The sequence below is a fragment of the Schistocerca serialis genome, chromosome 11, assembly GCF_023864345.2.
Source record: "Schistocerca serialis cubense isolate TAMUIC-IGC-003099 chromosome 11, iqSchSeri2.2, whole genome shotgun sequence".
Classification (NCBI taxonomy): Eukaryota; Metazoa; Arthropoda; class Insecta; order Orthoptera; family Acrididae; genus Schistocerca; species Schistocerca serialis.
This window is the reverse complement of record NC_064648.1, coordinates 133,463,479-133,480,391: the sequence shown is the minus strand read 5'-3', so window position 1 is coordinate 133,480,391 and position 16,913 is coordinate 133,463,479. Positions and strand designations below refer to the sequence as shown.

At 43.5% G+C, this 16,913-nt stretch overlaps 1 protein-coding gene across 4 annotated transcripts in view; it reads left to right on the top strand.

Annotated features, from left to right (window-relative positions):
- Positions 1-16,913, top strand: part of LOC126427382 (uncharacterized) — a 420,537-nt gene that overhangs the window by 85,387 nt on the left and 318,237 nt on the right. The window lies entirely within an intron of this gene.

Genomic DNA, 16,913 nt, shown 5'->3' with positions numbered 1-16,913 from the left:
TGATGCCAGTAGGAACCAAAATTACTAATGTTGTGTAGCTCGACAACACACCATTTTTTAACTACAGAAACTTGGTCCTACACGCTCCGATTGGCTTCGGCATCACCCTGTTGCCGTTTGTCGGTTGACGGACAGCACTATGGTTGTCAGTTCACACATACAAACGTCCCCAACCCGTCAATGCCCCAATGTGATTTGTACACGTGTCGAATAGGTCTTGCTGTTTGTCTCCACCTCACGTCAGTCACACATTTGCAGCACACGCACGTCACCCGCAATTTAGTCATACAGTAAGCATGTCAGCACAGTATTCGTTTGAAGAACAACGAGATATGGTTTTTGTTTATGGACTAGCCAATGGTAATGTGCACGAAGCTCGATGGTTATGTGAGGAACAGTACCCAGCAAGACACCACCCACAGCTGCAAACATTTACAGCAATTCACCAGCGTCCTGCTGAAACAGGCTCCTTAGCGAGATATGACGGTGATGCTGGAAGACCTCGAACAAGACGGGATGTTGCATTTGAACAGACTGTTCTCGAGCACTTTGAGGAAGCAGCTATGACAAGTACTCGAGTGGATGGACACGACATGGGCCATTCGTCGGCAAACCTGGGAGGTTTTGAGGGATGACGGGTCAGCGTCCATTTAGTTTCCACCCTGTGCAAGACCTAAATCCTGTGGTGGACTACGAACACGGGCTAGGGTTTTGCTGGTGGTTTCTGCGACGTGTTGCACGAGATCCCGACTTCCTCACCATTGTGTTGTTTACCAATGAGTGCACCTTCCAGCGGGATGGCCTTTACAGCATTCGAGACATTCATTACTGGGCGAGGGGAAATGCACACGTCACGTACATCCACGGACACCAGGAACGATTTTCGCCCAACATCTGGGCAGGCATTGTGGGTGACCATCTGATTGGGCCGGTCCATCTACCTCCTCGACTTACTGGGTCAAATTACCTTCATTTTTTGCAAGAAACTCTACCCGGCCTGCTGGAAATGTTCCACTGGACATAAGGCTACGCATGTGGTTGCAGCACAATGGGGCACCCGCGCATAACAGTCTTGCCGTGCGCAGGTATTTAAATGAACTCTTCGACGACCGGATAATTGGCAGAGGCACTCGTAGGATGTGGCCCCCGCGATCACCATGCCTCACGCCACTGGGCTATTTCCTGTGGTGATTCTTCAAGGTTCTAGTTCACCACGCTACCACTGAGCGTGCGGGCTGTCTCGGATATGTCGCGGTCTCCGGCAGGCAAAGCATTCGCGGTCACGTGTTGTCCAGAGCATCTGGCAAAAGGGCACCCGCGGCCAATTGCAGCGCGTGGTGCCGAGGTTCTGTAGTTTAAAAATTGTGCGCCGTCAACCAACACGACATTAGCAGTTTTGGTTGGCATCAGAAATCCAGGGTTATAATTTTGCGACACAATTTTTCTCCACCCTGTATAGGATGCTAGTGTCTGGAGCAAAACTGATGATGTAACTCATTCCATGTTGTTGTTGTGGTCTTCAGTCCTGAGACTGGTTTGATGCAGCTCTCCATGCTACTCTATCCTGTGCAAGCTTCTTCATCTCCCAGTACCTACTGCAACCTACATCCTTCTGAATCTGCTTAACATATTCGTCTCTTGATCTCCCTCTACGATTTTTACACTCCACGATGCCCTCCAATACTAAATTGGTGATCCCTTGATGCCTCAGAACATGTCCTACCAACCGGTCCCTTCTTCTAGTAAAGTTGTGCCACAAACTCCTCTTCTCCCCAATCCTGTTCAATACCTCCTCATTAGTTATGTGATCTACCCATCTAATCTTCAGCATTCTTCTGTAGCACCACATTTCAAAAGCTTCTATTCTCTTCTTCTCCAAACTATTTATCGTCCATGTTTGACTTCCATACATGACTACACTCCATACAAATACTTTCAGAAACGACTTCCTGACACTTAAATCTATACTCGATGTTAACAAATTTCTCTTCTTCAGAAACGCTTTCCTTGCCATTGCCAGGTTTGTAGAATTTTGGAACACATATTATGTTCGAGTATAATGACTTTCCTGGAGACTAGAAATCTACTCTGTAGGAATCAGCACGGGTTTCGAAAAAGATGGACGTGCGAAACCCAGCTCGCGCTATTTGTCCACGAGACTCTGAGCGTCATAGACACGGGTTCACAGGTAGATGCTGTGTTTCTTGACTTCCGCAAGGCGTTCGATACAGTTCCCCACAGTCGTTTAATGAACAAAGTAAGAGCATATGAACTATCTGACCAATTGTATGATTGGATTGAGGAGTTCCTAGATAACAGAACGCAGCATGTCATTCTCAATGGAGAGAAGTCTTCCGAAGTAAGAGTGATTTCAGGTGTGCCGCAGGGTAGTGTCATAGGACCGTTGCTATTCACAATATACATAAATGACCTTGTGGATGACATCGGAAGTTCACTGAGGCTTTTTGCAGATGATGCTGTGGTGTATCGAGAGGTTGTAACAATGGAAAATTGTGCTGAAATGCAGGAGGATCTGCAACGAATTGACGCATGGTGCAGGGAATGGCAATTGACTCTCAATGTAGACAAGTGTAATGTGCTGCGAATACATAGAAAGATAGATCCCTTATCATTTAGCTACAAAATAGCAGGTCAGCAACTGGAAGCAGTTAATTCCATAAATTATCTGAGAGTACGCATTAGGACTGATTTAAAATGTAATGATCATATAAAGTTGATCGTCGGTAAAGCAGATGCCAGACTGAGATTCATTGGAAGAATCATAAGGAAATGCAATCCGAAAACAAAGGTAGTAGGTTACAGTACGCTTGTTCGCCCACTGCTTGAATACTGCTCAGCAGTGTGGGATCCGTACCAGAGAGGGTTGATAGAAGAGATAGAGAAGATCCAACGGAGAGCAGCACGCTTCATTACAGGATCATTTAGTAATCGCGGTAGCATTACGGAAGACTCTGCAGGAGAGACGCTCAGTAGCTCGGTACAGGCTTTTGTTAAAGTTTCGAGAACATACCTTCTCCAAAGAGTCAAGCAGTATATTGCTCCCTCCTACATACATCTCGCTAAGAGACCATGAGGATAAAATCAGAGACATTAGAGCCCACACAGAAGCATACCGACAATCCTTCTTTCCATGAACGATACGAGACTGGAATAGAAGGGAGAACCGATAGAGGTACTCAGGGTACCCTCCGCCACACACCGTCAGGTGGCTTGCGGAGTATGGATGTAGATGTAGATGTCACAGTCATTGATTTTTGGATGAGGGGTTGATGCATTTTCGAAACAGCAATGTATGCGAACAGTTCGTGTGCCACTGTGGATAAAATACAGGGTGAGTCACAAGGTTCTGCCACAGTTGCTGGAGGTTATCCTTAGGTTATTTGGAACAAAAAATGTGAATACAGTAATATGATCAGATCCATAATTAAGGAGTTACAACAAAGTTCCGAAACATGCCACGGTGTATGGAGCGCAGGACACACAATCAGTCTTAGGTAGACAAGTGCAGCGAGTGGTACGTTTGCGTAACAACCACGTCGTTGATACTGCAGTCACTGTTTACTGTTACTGTCTCCTGCGTACAGTACACTTTGTGATGCCGTACAAGTTTTCACCGCAGGAGTTTGAAGAGGTGGTGTACATTTTGGGCTTCTGCGATGGTGATGCGAAAGCTGCTGTTGCCGAATATCACCGTCGGTATCCTAATTGTAGGATTCCGAGTGCCAAAACATTTAGTGGAACGTATCGAGCATTGCTAGAAACTGATACTCTTCCCAGTATTTGTATTCACTTCGAAAAACACCGTGTTGTTCGAGAAGAGGAAAACATTCGTAATTCAGTAGAGCACATAGTCCTCGTTCAAGTACGAGACGCCTAGCTATCCGACTGAATGTTTCACAAACTAAGTTATGTAGGATTCTTCATGAGAATGGACTGTATCCTTTTCATGTGCAGAAAGTTCACCATTTAGAGCCACACGATTGTGCCTACTGTTTGCAATTTTGTGTCTGGTTAAATGGAAATCGGCAGCTCTGTCACTTCATAATGTTCGGTGATGAGGCGACCTTTACAAGAGGTGGCATCAACAATCCAAATGGCACAGTAGTATCTCAATTTCAACGCTGATTAAGTGTCAATGTCTGGTGTGGGTTTAGACCTCTTAGAGGTTGTCAGGATGAGATCTTTAGCTTACGGCAAATAATGGAGAAGTGTTAAGAGTGGAACAGAGAATTGTATCTATGCTTTATAGATCTAGGAAAGGGATATGACCGGGTTCCTAGGAGGAAGTTATTGTCCGTTCTTCGAGATTATGGAATAGGAGGCAAACTTTTGCAAGCAATTAAAGGTCTTTACGCAGATAGTCAGGCAGCAGTTAGAGTTGACGGTAAATTGAGTTCATGGTTCAGAGTAGTTTCAGGGGTAAGACAAGGCTGCAACCTGTCTCCACTGTTGTTCATATTATTTATTGATCATATGTTGAAAACAATAGACTGGCTGGGTGAGATTAAGATATGTGACACAAAATAAGCAGTCTCGCATATGCGGATGACTTAGTTGTGATGGCAGATTCGATTGAAAGTTTGCAAAGTAATATTTCAGAGCTAGATCAGAAATGTAATGACTATGGTATGAAGATTAGCGTCTCCAAAACGAAAGTAATGTCAGTGGGAAAGAGATATAAACGGATTGAGTGCCAAATAGGAGGAACAAAGTTAGAACAGGTGGACGTTTCAAGTACTTAGGATGCATATTCTCACAGGATGACAACATAGTGAAAGAACTGGAAGTGAGTTGTAGCAAAGCTAATGCAGTGAGCGCTCAGCTACGATCTACTCTCTTCTGCAAGAAGGAAGTCAGTACCGAGACTAAGTTATCTGTGCACCGTTCAATCTTTTGACCAACTTTGTTGTATGAGAGTGTAAGCTGGGTGGATTCAGGTTACCTTGTCAATAAGGTTGAGGTTACAGTTATGAAAGTAGCTTGGATGACTGCAGGTATTAGTCGATGGGAACAATGGCAGGAGGGTGTCCACAATGAGGAAATCAAAGAAAAACTGGGAATGAACTCTGTAGATGTACCAGTCAGGGTGAACAGGCTTAGATGGTGGGGTCATGTTACACGCATGGGGGAAGCAGGGTTACCCAAGAGACTCATGGGTTCAGCAGTAGAGGGTAGGAGGAGTCGGGGTAGACCAAGGAGAAGGTACCTGGATTCGGTTAAGAATGATTTTGAAGTAATAGGCTTAACATCAGAAGAGGCACCAATGTTAGCACTGAATAGGGGATCATGGAGGAATTTTACAAGGGGGTCTATGCTCCAGACTGAACGCTGAAAGGCATAATCAGTCTTAAATGATGATGATGATGATGTCTGGTGTGGTGTTGCGTGTGACCAGTTAATGGTGCCATTTATTCTCCCGGGGAAATTTAAATGGTCAGATGTACAGTAAGTTTTTACAAGAAGACTTACCACAGCTTCTTGAAGATGTTCCCCTGGAAGCAAGACAGCACATGTATGTCCAACATGACAGGGCACCTACACACTTCCACCGTGTGGTAACAGCTTATCTTAATCGGCAGTTCCCACACAGATGGATAGGTCGCGGGGGCAGTATCGACTGGCGTGCCAGATCCTCAGATTTAACACCGCTAGATTACTGCATCTGGGGGTGGATGAAAGACATTGTGTACAAAGTTGAGGTGGAAGCATGAGAAGAATTGATACAACACATTTTAGATGCCACAACATCAATAAAGAACGAGCGTGTGAAATTACGAACTGCTACTCGCGCGGTTCACTCCCGTGCGAATCTTTGCCTTCAAATGCAGAGAGGACATTTTGAACACTTGCTTTAAATCTACTCTGAATGCAAGAGACTGCTACAAAATTGTTTAAATTAATTATTATGTGAATTTTTGATAGTGAAATTGTACAATAAAAGTTTTTTTCTGCTATTTTCCTGAATTTTTACAATTACTATAGCTCCTTAATTATGGATGTGATCCCATTAATTTATTTACATTTTTTGTTCCAAATAACCTAAGGAATACCCTCCAGACCATGGAAGTGAAACATGGATGATAACTAGTGTTGACAAGAAGAGAATAGAAGCTTTCGAAATGTGGTGCTACAGAAGAATGCTGAAGATTAGATGGGTAGATCACACAACTAATGAGGAGGTATTGAATAGGATTGGGGAAAAGAGAAGTTTGTGGCACGACTTGATTAGAAGAAGGGATCGGTTGGTAGGTCATGTTCTGAGGCATCGAGGGATCACCAATTTAGTATTGGAGGGCAGTGTGGAGGGTAAAAATTGTAGAGGGAGACCGAGAGATGAATACACTAAGCAGATTCAGAAGGATGTAGGTTGCAGTAGGTACTGGGAGATGAAGACCCTTCACAGGATATAGTAACATGGAGAGCTGCATCAAACCAGTCTCAGGACTGAAGACCACAACAAAACAAACCCTCCAGACTGGGGGAAAACCTCGTGAGTCACCACGTATAATGTGCAAGGCAAAATGTCTGTATCCAAAACCGGTGCTGAGGCAACTGTGGTGCATCACTGGCCGTAGCTGACAGGCGAATGACGGCTGTCGGATATGGGAACAGGTGAATAGATTCGCAGCTGACTGTCCGGACGAATCGAGGGGCTACCGGCAGTGTATCCTCAGAGACCATTCGGTGGCGGGTTTCTGTAGCAGGGGCCTGATGCGGTGGCCCGGTGTAATGTTAAGCTCTCTCTATACAGCTTAAGCGTTTTCGTGGACTTACTTGTTGAAGAATGCTGGTTCTGCTTTCTTGCAGCGCCGATGTCCTCTGCTAGCACCGGATGCTTCTGTGAAGATTTCACTGCTAGGAAGGGGAAATTTTGTCTCTCTCTCTCTCTCTTCTTATTTAAAAAATATGATACTCTTGGAATATCATTCAATGCACCAGAACATATTTATTTCCACTTTGTACAAAAAAACAACTAAACTTTATGACATAAGCCCACATATTACCGGGCACCCTGAATCAGTTAATTACACATTTTTGAACACAATTAATACATAAGCTTTTATCGTGGCTGACTATCCACTTCCAGTCCACGTACTCTCGACAGCACTTTGTCTAATAAACAGTCACTATCTCAAGTCACTCCATTTGTTTTTCAACAATCCAAAGCTACATTGTTCTTTGCAGCCGGCCACGGAGCTTCGGGCCGTATTTGATTATTCTCGGCGGGTCGTGCGGAACATTTGCCGGCGCCGACAAGTTATCTCCCTCCCAGTTTCGCCTGCACAATAAATGGGTGCAGTTATCCCGTGCTCATCCTTACGCCCTGCTTTAAAATAACGCGTGTTCGAAACGGCTGGAACACGAGTGTCTCCAGACTTTCGTAAAATTCTGAGGGCACTACACTGACTGCTGTTCATTGGTGATGAAGGCAGGAATTTGTGTGCCAGTGCTGTAACAGGATCTCCAGTGAGGGTGACAGGTGTCCTTTCCAGACGGATCGCATTTTGTGCTCCATCGGAGAGGTGGCCGTCAGAGTGTGCAGCACGAGATTTCTCGAAGCGAACACACTGTAACGGTCGTCGGAATGGTTGACACTGCAGGAGGGAGTGTTACGGTCTGAGGAATATTTTTGTGACATTCCCTGGGTGATGTCAGTATTTTGGTAAGCACAATGCAGCTATTGCCGGGGCCACGTCCGCCCCTATACGAAGTTTGTTTTTCCTCAGCGCGTGGCACCTACCGGCAGGACAACGAAATGTCTTATGCAGCTTGCAGCGTACACACGTGAAGAGCACCAGGATGAGTACACTGGCCACCAAACTGCTCAGTTTAAAATCCGTTTGAGAATCTGTCGGACTGTTCGTGTCACGGATCCTGAACCGAGAAAAATAGCACAGCTGGTAACGACACTGCAGTCGGCTCGGCTCTCGGTACCTTCCAGAACCTAATCGACTCTATTCCTGCACGTCCTGCAGTGGTTCTCACAGCAAAAGGTGGTTCGGACAGGAACACCTGACAAAAATTACTCACCCACCGAGACGTGTCGCACTGATAGTAGGTTTGATACGAACATCTACAGTTTTCATCCTGTATGCCTCGTCCAGTTAACAAATTGCAGGGAGGGTGGTTTCTGCATTTTCCCTGCTGTTCCTAGTCCCAGGCATTTTCAGTGAGATTAAGATCGAGTGATCTGGCCGACCAGTCGAAGTGTGAGAGGGTTCTGAACATTCGTCTAGACGAGGTTGTATATCTGCAGCCCTGTGTACACAGCTGTTATGATCTAGGAAGTGATACCGTCCGTAGCTGTCTCGTCGTGAAGGCGTTTGCAGCTCGTGGTCTAGTGGCTAGCATTGCTGCCTCTGGATCACGGGATCCCAGGTTCGATTCCCGGCCGGGTTGGGGATTATCTCTGCCAGAAGACTGGGTGTTTGTGTTGTCCTCACCAATAAGACTGGGTGTTTGTGTTGTCCTCACCATTTCGTCATCATCGTCATCATTCGTGACAGTGGTTAGATTGTACTGTGGAAAAAAAATTGGACTGTGGAAAAAATTGGGACTTTGTACGGGTACTAATGACCGAGCAGTTGAGCACCCCACAAACCGATCGTCATCAGCACGATGAAGGTGTACGGGCAGCAACACTCGATCACTGAGAATGTTGAAATAAGTGTCAGTGTTTGTGATCACGTTTAACTGAATGAATGGGCTCGAGTCATTTTATGAGCGACACTCTCGAAACATCGCAGAACCACCTGTAGCCTCAACTACACCGTCCACACACGCTGCAGGTTAAGCACCTGTTCGACATCAGCCTCAGAACAAAGCAGAAAGTGCAGACTGTATGCAGAGTTATTGATCACATATTATATTGTTAGTGCGGTAAGCAAGATTTTAACTGTCAGCGTGTCGGGTCACGGCCACCTGTTTATAGGTTTTCAGTGTTGGGAAGGGTGGGAAAGTATACTGAGTCACTGCCTTAACAATTATCAAAATGAGATGACAGTGGCTTTAGTAGCAAGCTTCCCCCTACTCATTGCATTGTATTACAATAGCTTTAATTTAATTTCACAGTTATTTATATAAATAAACACTGCTTTTGAAGTTGGCTGTCTCTGTAATGGGCTTTCACGAATTGTCATTACTTCCACGTGAAATACGCTAATCCGTACTTGGAGTGCAGTCTTAAGCCATCGGCACACGGACTGTGCTTTAAAATTTTGAGCGTTGAGTGTGCCAGTTTCTGACATCGTAGCATGGAGAAGGTGCATTGGGAGTTTTTCCAAATGTGCAGAGCAGTATCAAACATGACAGATATTTTGAACTTGTGTTGAATATTGGCCAGTGAGATGGAAAGAAAACCACTTTTATCATGCATGTGCCATATCTCTTCAGTACAGACTCATGAGAGGCTGTGTTGGCTTTCAGTTGAAGCCCATGCTTATATGTGCCATCTCCAAGCATCATAAAATTGAGAAGCTCTGAAAAACTCATCATGAATTGAAGTTTTTTTTTTTTGTTTTGTAATAAAATGATGGGATATGTCATATTGGTTGTTAAAGAATTATTGTAACTTGTGTATTATGAAAGTATACCTTTTCAAGGCAGTTATACACTCAGGATCCGTAAGAAATGCAATGTTATTGATACAGTTTGTTATAATTAAATGTCAGTTAGTAAAATATATACGATTAAAACATTGTAAGATGCAAAGTATGGTCACCCAACAGTCACAGTTGGTATAGCGCAATGAAGTAGCGTCGCTGAATGGTGATGTAGTTGTTGATATGTTGCTGGTTCTTGCCTCACTACATCCAAATAATTTTATCATCAGTATTCACATTTTGTAATAGGTTCTGATAATTTCTTATTAGTTTAATAAAAGTATATTCTATAGCACTCAGTGTTATGTAAATATAAGTGCACTCTCTGTATAAATATAAGTGCACTCTCTCTGAGGCATGAGTTTGTTTGATTGGCTTAATCTGCAAGACAGCTTGCAGTAAGATATTTTGCACTTTCTTGCTTTAAGTTTTTTATTTCACATGTTGTAAAGATTCTGCTGCTGAACAGGAATAGTAATCAAGCGAGAGAATTTGTATTGCACTGTTTGTTAAGGAACCTTTGTAAGCCGATGTCCTTATTGACGGGACATGATAAATTTCTTTTTGCCTTATGACATGGATACTACAGACAGAACAAACTAACTAGTGTATGGGTAAGGGAGCAAATGTGTGTTTTGATAGAGCTAATGTTGGAATTTTATGCCCATCTGTTTCATAAACAATCAGATGTGTGAGCCAGATGCAGCCAACAACTTCCACTTGGAAGTGCTGCAGTCGCGTGTACTGTGTTGAGGCATACGTAGCGTATGCTTAAGTCGTGTGGTTTCTGAGCATTCAGCAGCATGTTGAACTTCACGTTCGTGTTCAACAGCACGGTCTGTGTGTCGATGGCTGTAGGTTGGTACAACCTGATGTCAGACGTAAACATTCCTCCTTAAGATGCTCCATAACATGATGATGATGATGATGATGATGATGATGATGATGGTGATGATTTCCACGTTGTTTCTCACCCAGGACGTCCCTGAACCAAGCAACCTATTTGCCGGGAACAAGCTATAGATTTTGTGTCCATTGTTCTCTGCAGCTGTTGTGTTTTAACCAGTATTGTGTTACAAGTTTTATTTACCGTAATTTTGTAATCATTATCAATAATAAGTCTCCCATTAGAACACAAATATCTGTTTAATATAGTTTCATGAAAGACTTTTGCTTCCGTGTTTTATTTATGCCATTGGACATCATCAGAACGATGAGGGAAACCCAAGTGTACATTTGTGTGTGTCAGCACTCAGCCACTGCCTTTGTGATTAACGCTTTGTATACTGTGGAGAGACAAGTAGAGCCAATTGCTGTTACAAAGAAACAAAAACAATCAATTATTTCAGATTTTTTTTTAAATATGTAAAAATTAAATTGTTTTAATTTCATATTTTATACAATGTAAAGAGCAATTTATTCACCTTTGTTGTGTTTCCTGTGCCTTCAAATGGTTCAAATGTCTCTGAGCACTATGGGACTTAACATCTGTGGTCATCAGTCCCCGAGAACTTAGAACTACTTAAACCTAACTAACCTAAGGACATCACACACATCCATGCCCGAGGCAGGATCCGAACCTGCGACCGTAACGGTCACGCGGTTCCCAACTGAAGCGCCTAGAACCGCACGGCCACACAGGCCGGCTCCTGTGCGTTCCTGTATTTTACATTTTCCTACATTGTACTCTTTTTTTGGGTCAGTCTCTGAAAAGTGTAAAAAGAAGAGTTTTACTGTATATACTTTTCCCAAAATATTCCCCTTTGACATCCGTACATTTTTGCATTTGATGAAATCATTCCGTAAAGCAGTGATTGTACTCTTCTTGAGGCACTTCAGAAACCAGGTTTTCATGACATTCCACTGCCTCATCTGATGACAAAAACGTGATTCTGTGTAAGATGAGTGAAAGAAGTGTCAGTTGTGACGAGAAACAGCTGAAATCATTAAAATTGAATGAAGCTTCAGGTCCCAATGGAATTCCTGTCAGATTCTATACTCAATATGCAGCTGAGCTAGCCCATCTTCAAACTATAATTATCATCAATCCCTGAAACAAAAAACCATACCCAGCAGTTTGAAGAAAGCACACCTCTTTACAAGTGGGGTAGGAGAAGTGATCCACAAAATTACTGCCCAAAATCCTTGACATTGATTTGTTGTAGCTTAGAACATAATCTGAGCTCAAACAAAATGAGGAATCTTGAGTAAAATGACCTTCTCCATGCCAACCAGCACGGATTCTGAAAACATTGAGTGTCAAAACCCAGCTCTTACTTTTCTCATATGACTTATTGAAAGCCTCGGATAAAGTCAGTCAGGCAGATTCAGTTTTCCTTGATTTCTGAAAAGTGTTTGACTGAGCACCACATCTATGCTGGTCATCAATAGTATAGTCATATGGGGTATCAAGTGAAATTTGTGAGTGGATTGAGAATTTTTTGGTAGTGAGGGCACAGCATGTTATCTTGGATGGAGAGTCATCATCAGATGTAGAAGTAACTTCAGTGTGCCCCAGGTAAGTGTGTTGGGACCAGTGCTATTCACGTTATATATTAATGACCTTGTGGGCGATATTAATAGTAAACTCAAGCTTTTTGCAGTTGATGCTATTGTCTACAATGAAGTACTGTCTAAAAGAAGCTGCATACATATTCAGACAGATCTTGATAAGATTTCAGGGTGGTAGAAAGATTGGCAACGTGCTTTAAATGTCCAGAAGTGTAAAGTTGTGCACTTCACAAAACAATAAGTCATAGTATCCTATGGCTGTAATACCAGTGCGTCACAGTTGGTATCAGCCAACTCCTACAAATACCTAGGTGTGACTGTTTGTAGGGACACAAAGTGGAATGATCGTATAGGCTCTGTCGTGATTAAGCGGGTGGTAGGCTTCAGTTTATTGGTAGAGTACTGGTATAATGCAATTAGCCTACAAAAGAGATTGCATACAAAACACTTGTGCGGCTCTTTCTGAAATATTGCTTTAGTGTATGGGACCTGTACTGAATATGACTAACAGGGAATATTGAACTACACAGAGAAGGGTGGTGCAGATGGTCACAGGATTGTTTGACGCATAGGTGAGTGCCATGGAGATGTTGAAGAAACTGATTTGGCAGCGTCACGAAGACAGATGACAGACGTAAACTATCCTGAGAAGGCCTACTTACATAGTTTCAAGAACTGGCTTCAAATGATGACTCTAGGAATATATTACAACCCCCTGCTTATTGCTCACATAGGGATCATGTGGACAAGATTGCAATAATAACACGGTCACGGCTTCCACAGAGGCATTCAGTCACTCATTCTTCCCACGTTGCATATGTGAATGCAACCACTTCACAGTGGTTTGCAGAGTATAGATATAGATTTTATCTTCAACTTTTGGGCACAAAAAGAAATGGTATTACTAGGTGGGGGCTGTGTGGCGGAGGGTACGCAGTGCTGACTTCCAGGGACTGTAAACAGATTCTCAGTTGTTTTGCTGTATGCAATCGTGCATTGTCATGATGAAAAATTGTTTTCTTTTTCACCCCATAAACTTTAAAATCATTTCCAGTAAACAGATTTTTGTGTAACAAGTAGCTTGTAACAGTATGTCTAACTTCTAATGCTATTAATGCTATAGCAACAGTATAGTCTGGTAAAAAAAGGGGGGGGGGGGTGTCTGACATCTTCTTAAGAGGACTGTGAATTTGTCAGACTTTTGTGTGCTTAGGTTCTGTCTGAAAGATCCTTTGAGACTTTTCTTTGCGGGATTTTTACAATGAGTCTATGTTCCAAACCAAGTTTGAAGTGCCATATTGTAATGTTTCCAGAGTGTTTCTGCATGTATCAGCGTGTCGTCTTTGTTCGTTGGGAGTGGAAACTGTCGACAACAAGGTTTTCTCACATGTAACTGTTGATGTAAAATGTCTTGGATTTGATTCGTACCAGTGCTGAATGTCACCCGAATTAATTCGTGTCAGTCAGTCTCCTTGAAGCACTGCTTGAACAGTGGCAGTATTTTCATTAGAAACAGTAGTTCTAGGGTGTCCTGCATAAAATTTATAACTAAGCAGAAAACTTATTCATTTTGAATTTGCTGTACCAGTGATAAATTGTTTGCATTGTACGGGGCTTCATTGCCAAATACATGTCAAAGCTGATCTTTTCATTGCTTAGGCACTAATGACGATTTAAGATAGCAAAAGATTAGAGCCCAGAAATGTTCTCCACTCAAATTTATTTCTTGATGCACACAAAAGTTTTAAATGATGATCATAAACAAACTATTAGAGCACATCAAATAAACTACGTGGAAATCAACACTCGAAACATTGGAAAGTTTGATTTTAGAACCACGGCATCTTGTAACTTTGTGCCACTGTGAGCAATGGCTTTTTACGAGGTGTCCAACTTCGTGTGTCCGCTGCGTGCAGTTGCCTTCACATTGTTGGCTTTGAAATTGGTTGAAAAGGAAGTGCGTTTGCTGACAGCAGCAATTCCTGTTGGTGTAGAAACTGAGTGTTGTTGACCAAGCATGTCACTCATCTCTGGTTCCTGTCATTCAGGATGTTTTCATGACCACTGTTCGTCCCCCTTGTCACGTGGCTGCACGTGATATGACATTCCTCGCAGACACAAACCGTGCGCTTTGACACACAAAGAAATCAGCAACTTCATTCTAGGTTTAGTAAATGCTTCATACAAACACGATAGCTCCATTCTGCTATTCTGTCACTTACCCATGTTGCCCTACCATGCAGTGCTGATTCTGTACAGCCAGCTGGCACATTCACACCATTTTACTGCCACAACTTACTGTATTTGCCAGCATATGTAGTTTGGAATTTAAATCTACATTTACATCTAGATTTATACTCCGCAAGCCACCCAATGGTGTGTGGCGGAGGGCACTTTACGTGCCACGGTCATTACCTCCCTTTCCTGTTCCAGTCGCGTACGGCTTGCAGGAAGAACGACTGCCAGTAAGCCTCCATGCGTGCTCGAATCTGTCTAATTTTAAATCTCTCTAATTTTACATTTGTGATCTCGTCGGGAGGTGTAAGTAGGGGGAAGCAATATATTTGATACCTCATCCAGAAACGCACCCTCTCGAAACCTCGACAGCAAGCTACACCGTGATGTAGAGCACCTCTCTTGCAGAGTCTGCCACTCGAGTTTGCTAAACATCTCCATAACGCTATCACGCTTACCAAATAACCCTGTGACTAAATGCCCCACTCTTCTTTGGATCTTCTCTATCTCCTCCGTCAACCCGACCTGGTACGGATCCCACACTGACGAGCAGTACTCAAGTATAGGTGGAACGAGTGTTTTGTAAGCCACCTCCTTTGTTGATGGACTACATTTTCTAAGGACTCTCCCAATGAATCTCAATCTGGTACCCGCCTTACCGACAACTAATTTTATACAATCATTCCACTTTAAATTGTTCCGCACGCATACTTCCAATTATTTTACAGAAGTAACTGCTACCAGTGTTTGTTCAGCTATCATATAATCATACAATAAAGGATCCTTGTTTCTATGTATTCGGAATACATTACATTTGTCTGTGTTAAGGGTCAGTTGCCACTCCCTGCACCAAGTGCCTATCCGCTGCAGATCTTCCTGCATTTCGCTACAATTTTCTAATGCTACAACTTCTCTGTATACTGCAGCATCATCCGCGAAAAGCCGCACGGAACTTCCGACACTATCTACTAGGTCATTTATATATATTGTGAAAAGCGATGGTCCCATAACATTCCCCTGTGGCACGCCAGAGGCTACTTTAACGTCTGTAGACGTCTTTCCATTGAGAACAACATGCTGTGTTCTGTTTGCTAAAAACTCTTCAATCCAGCCACACAGCTGGTCTGATATTCCGTAGGCTCTTACTTTGTTTATCAGGCGACAGTGCGGAACTGTATCGAATGCCTTCCAGAAGTCAAGGAAAATAACATCTACCTGGGAGCCTGTATCTAACATTTTCTGAGTCACTGGGTTTTCTGGCAACACTGCTATGGAGACAATATGCAATGGAATCTACTATTGTCACTGATAGCACATGTTGTTGACATACCTACCTTACCTCTGAGCAAATGGACTCGCCCATCCCACATCACCGGCTTGCGCACAGTCGAGGGAAACACAGTCGCTTGTGAGCGAGCGGTCTAATGTAACGATGTCACTATGTTTACGAAACAGAAACAATGTAGTTGGATCGAGATTGAATATGCCAGAGGTCGTACAGTACGACACTGTCATTGAGAACTTCAAGAGGAGTTCGGGGAGTTGGCATAGCCATACAGAACAGTGGCACATTAGGTAAAAGCCGTCAACGAAGGTCGTCAAACTGTGGCAGACGTGCATCGGGCAAGTCGTCGTAGTGTCTCTGAAAAAGTAGTGCACGCTGTTGCCGCCATACGGTTCTTGAGCTCACCCGTGAAACTGGATTAGCGCATACGACTGTGCTTCGCATCCTAAAGGAATGCCTGGGCATGCAAAAAATTGCATGACAATGGGTTCCGCACGCCTTGACGGAAATGCAGTATAGATGCGTTACGACGCTGCTCAGATGCACTTAGAGTGCTGTGAGTGCAAAGGAGAGGTTTTTCCTACGCCGTATCGTAACACTGGATGAGATGTGGGCGACATCGTACGAGCCAAAACTGAAACGCCAATCCAACGAATGGCGTCACTATGGGCCGCCGCAAAAGTTGAAAGTGCGTCAGAGCCCTAGTATGGTGAAAGTTACGGTGATTCTCGTGTACGATTGTGATGGTGTTATCCTAACGCATTAGGTTCCTCCACGGCAGACCACCAGTGCACAGTATTACTGTTTGTTTTTGGAGCATCGTCTGCGACTTGCTTTGTGAAAGAAGTGGTGACACTTTATGCGCAACCCACCCATCATTTTACATGACAATGTGCGGGCGCATACAGCCCGAGCTGTGGCTGCTCTGTTTGGTCAATGGGTCTGGGAAGTACTGTACCCTCCACTATACTCCCTGGACTTTAGTCCTTGTGACTTCGATGTGATTCCGAAGATGAAGGAACCACTTCGTGGCATTCGCTTCAGAACTGTTCCAGAGATCTGACAGGCAGTAGACCGCTCCTTTCGCACCAACAGAACAGGCTCTGCTAATGCCTTCCACATCGCTGGCAACAAGTTCTACACAATGCTGGTGACTACTTTGAAGGACAGTAACAGGTGCAAACATGTAACTCTTTTGTATCAGTTGTGAATAAATAGTTGCCACTATTTAAGTTCCAACCCTTGTGGGAGGTGTAATT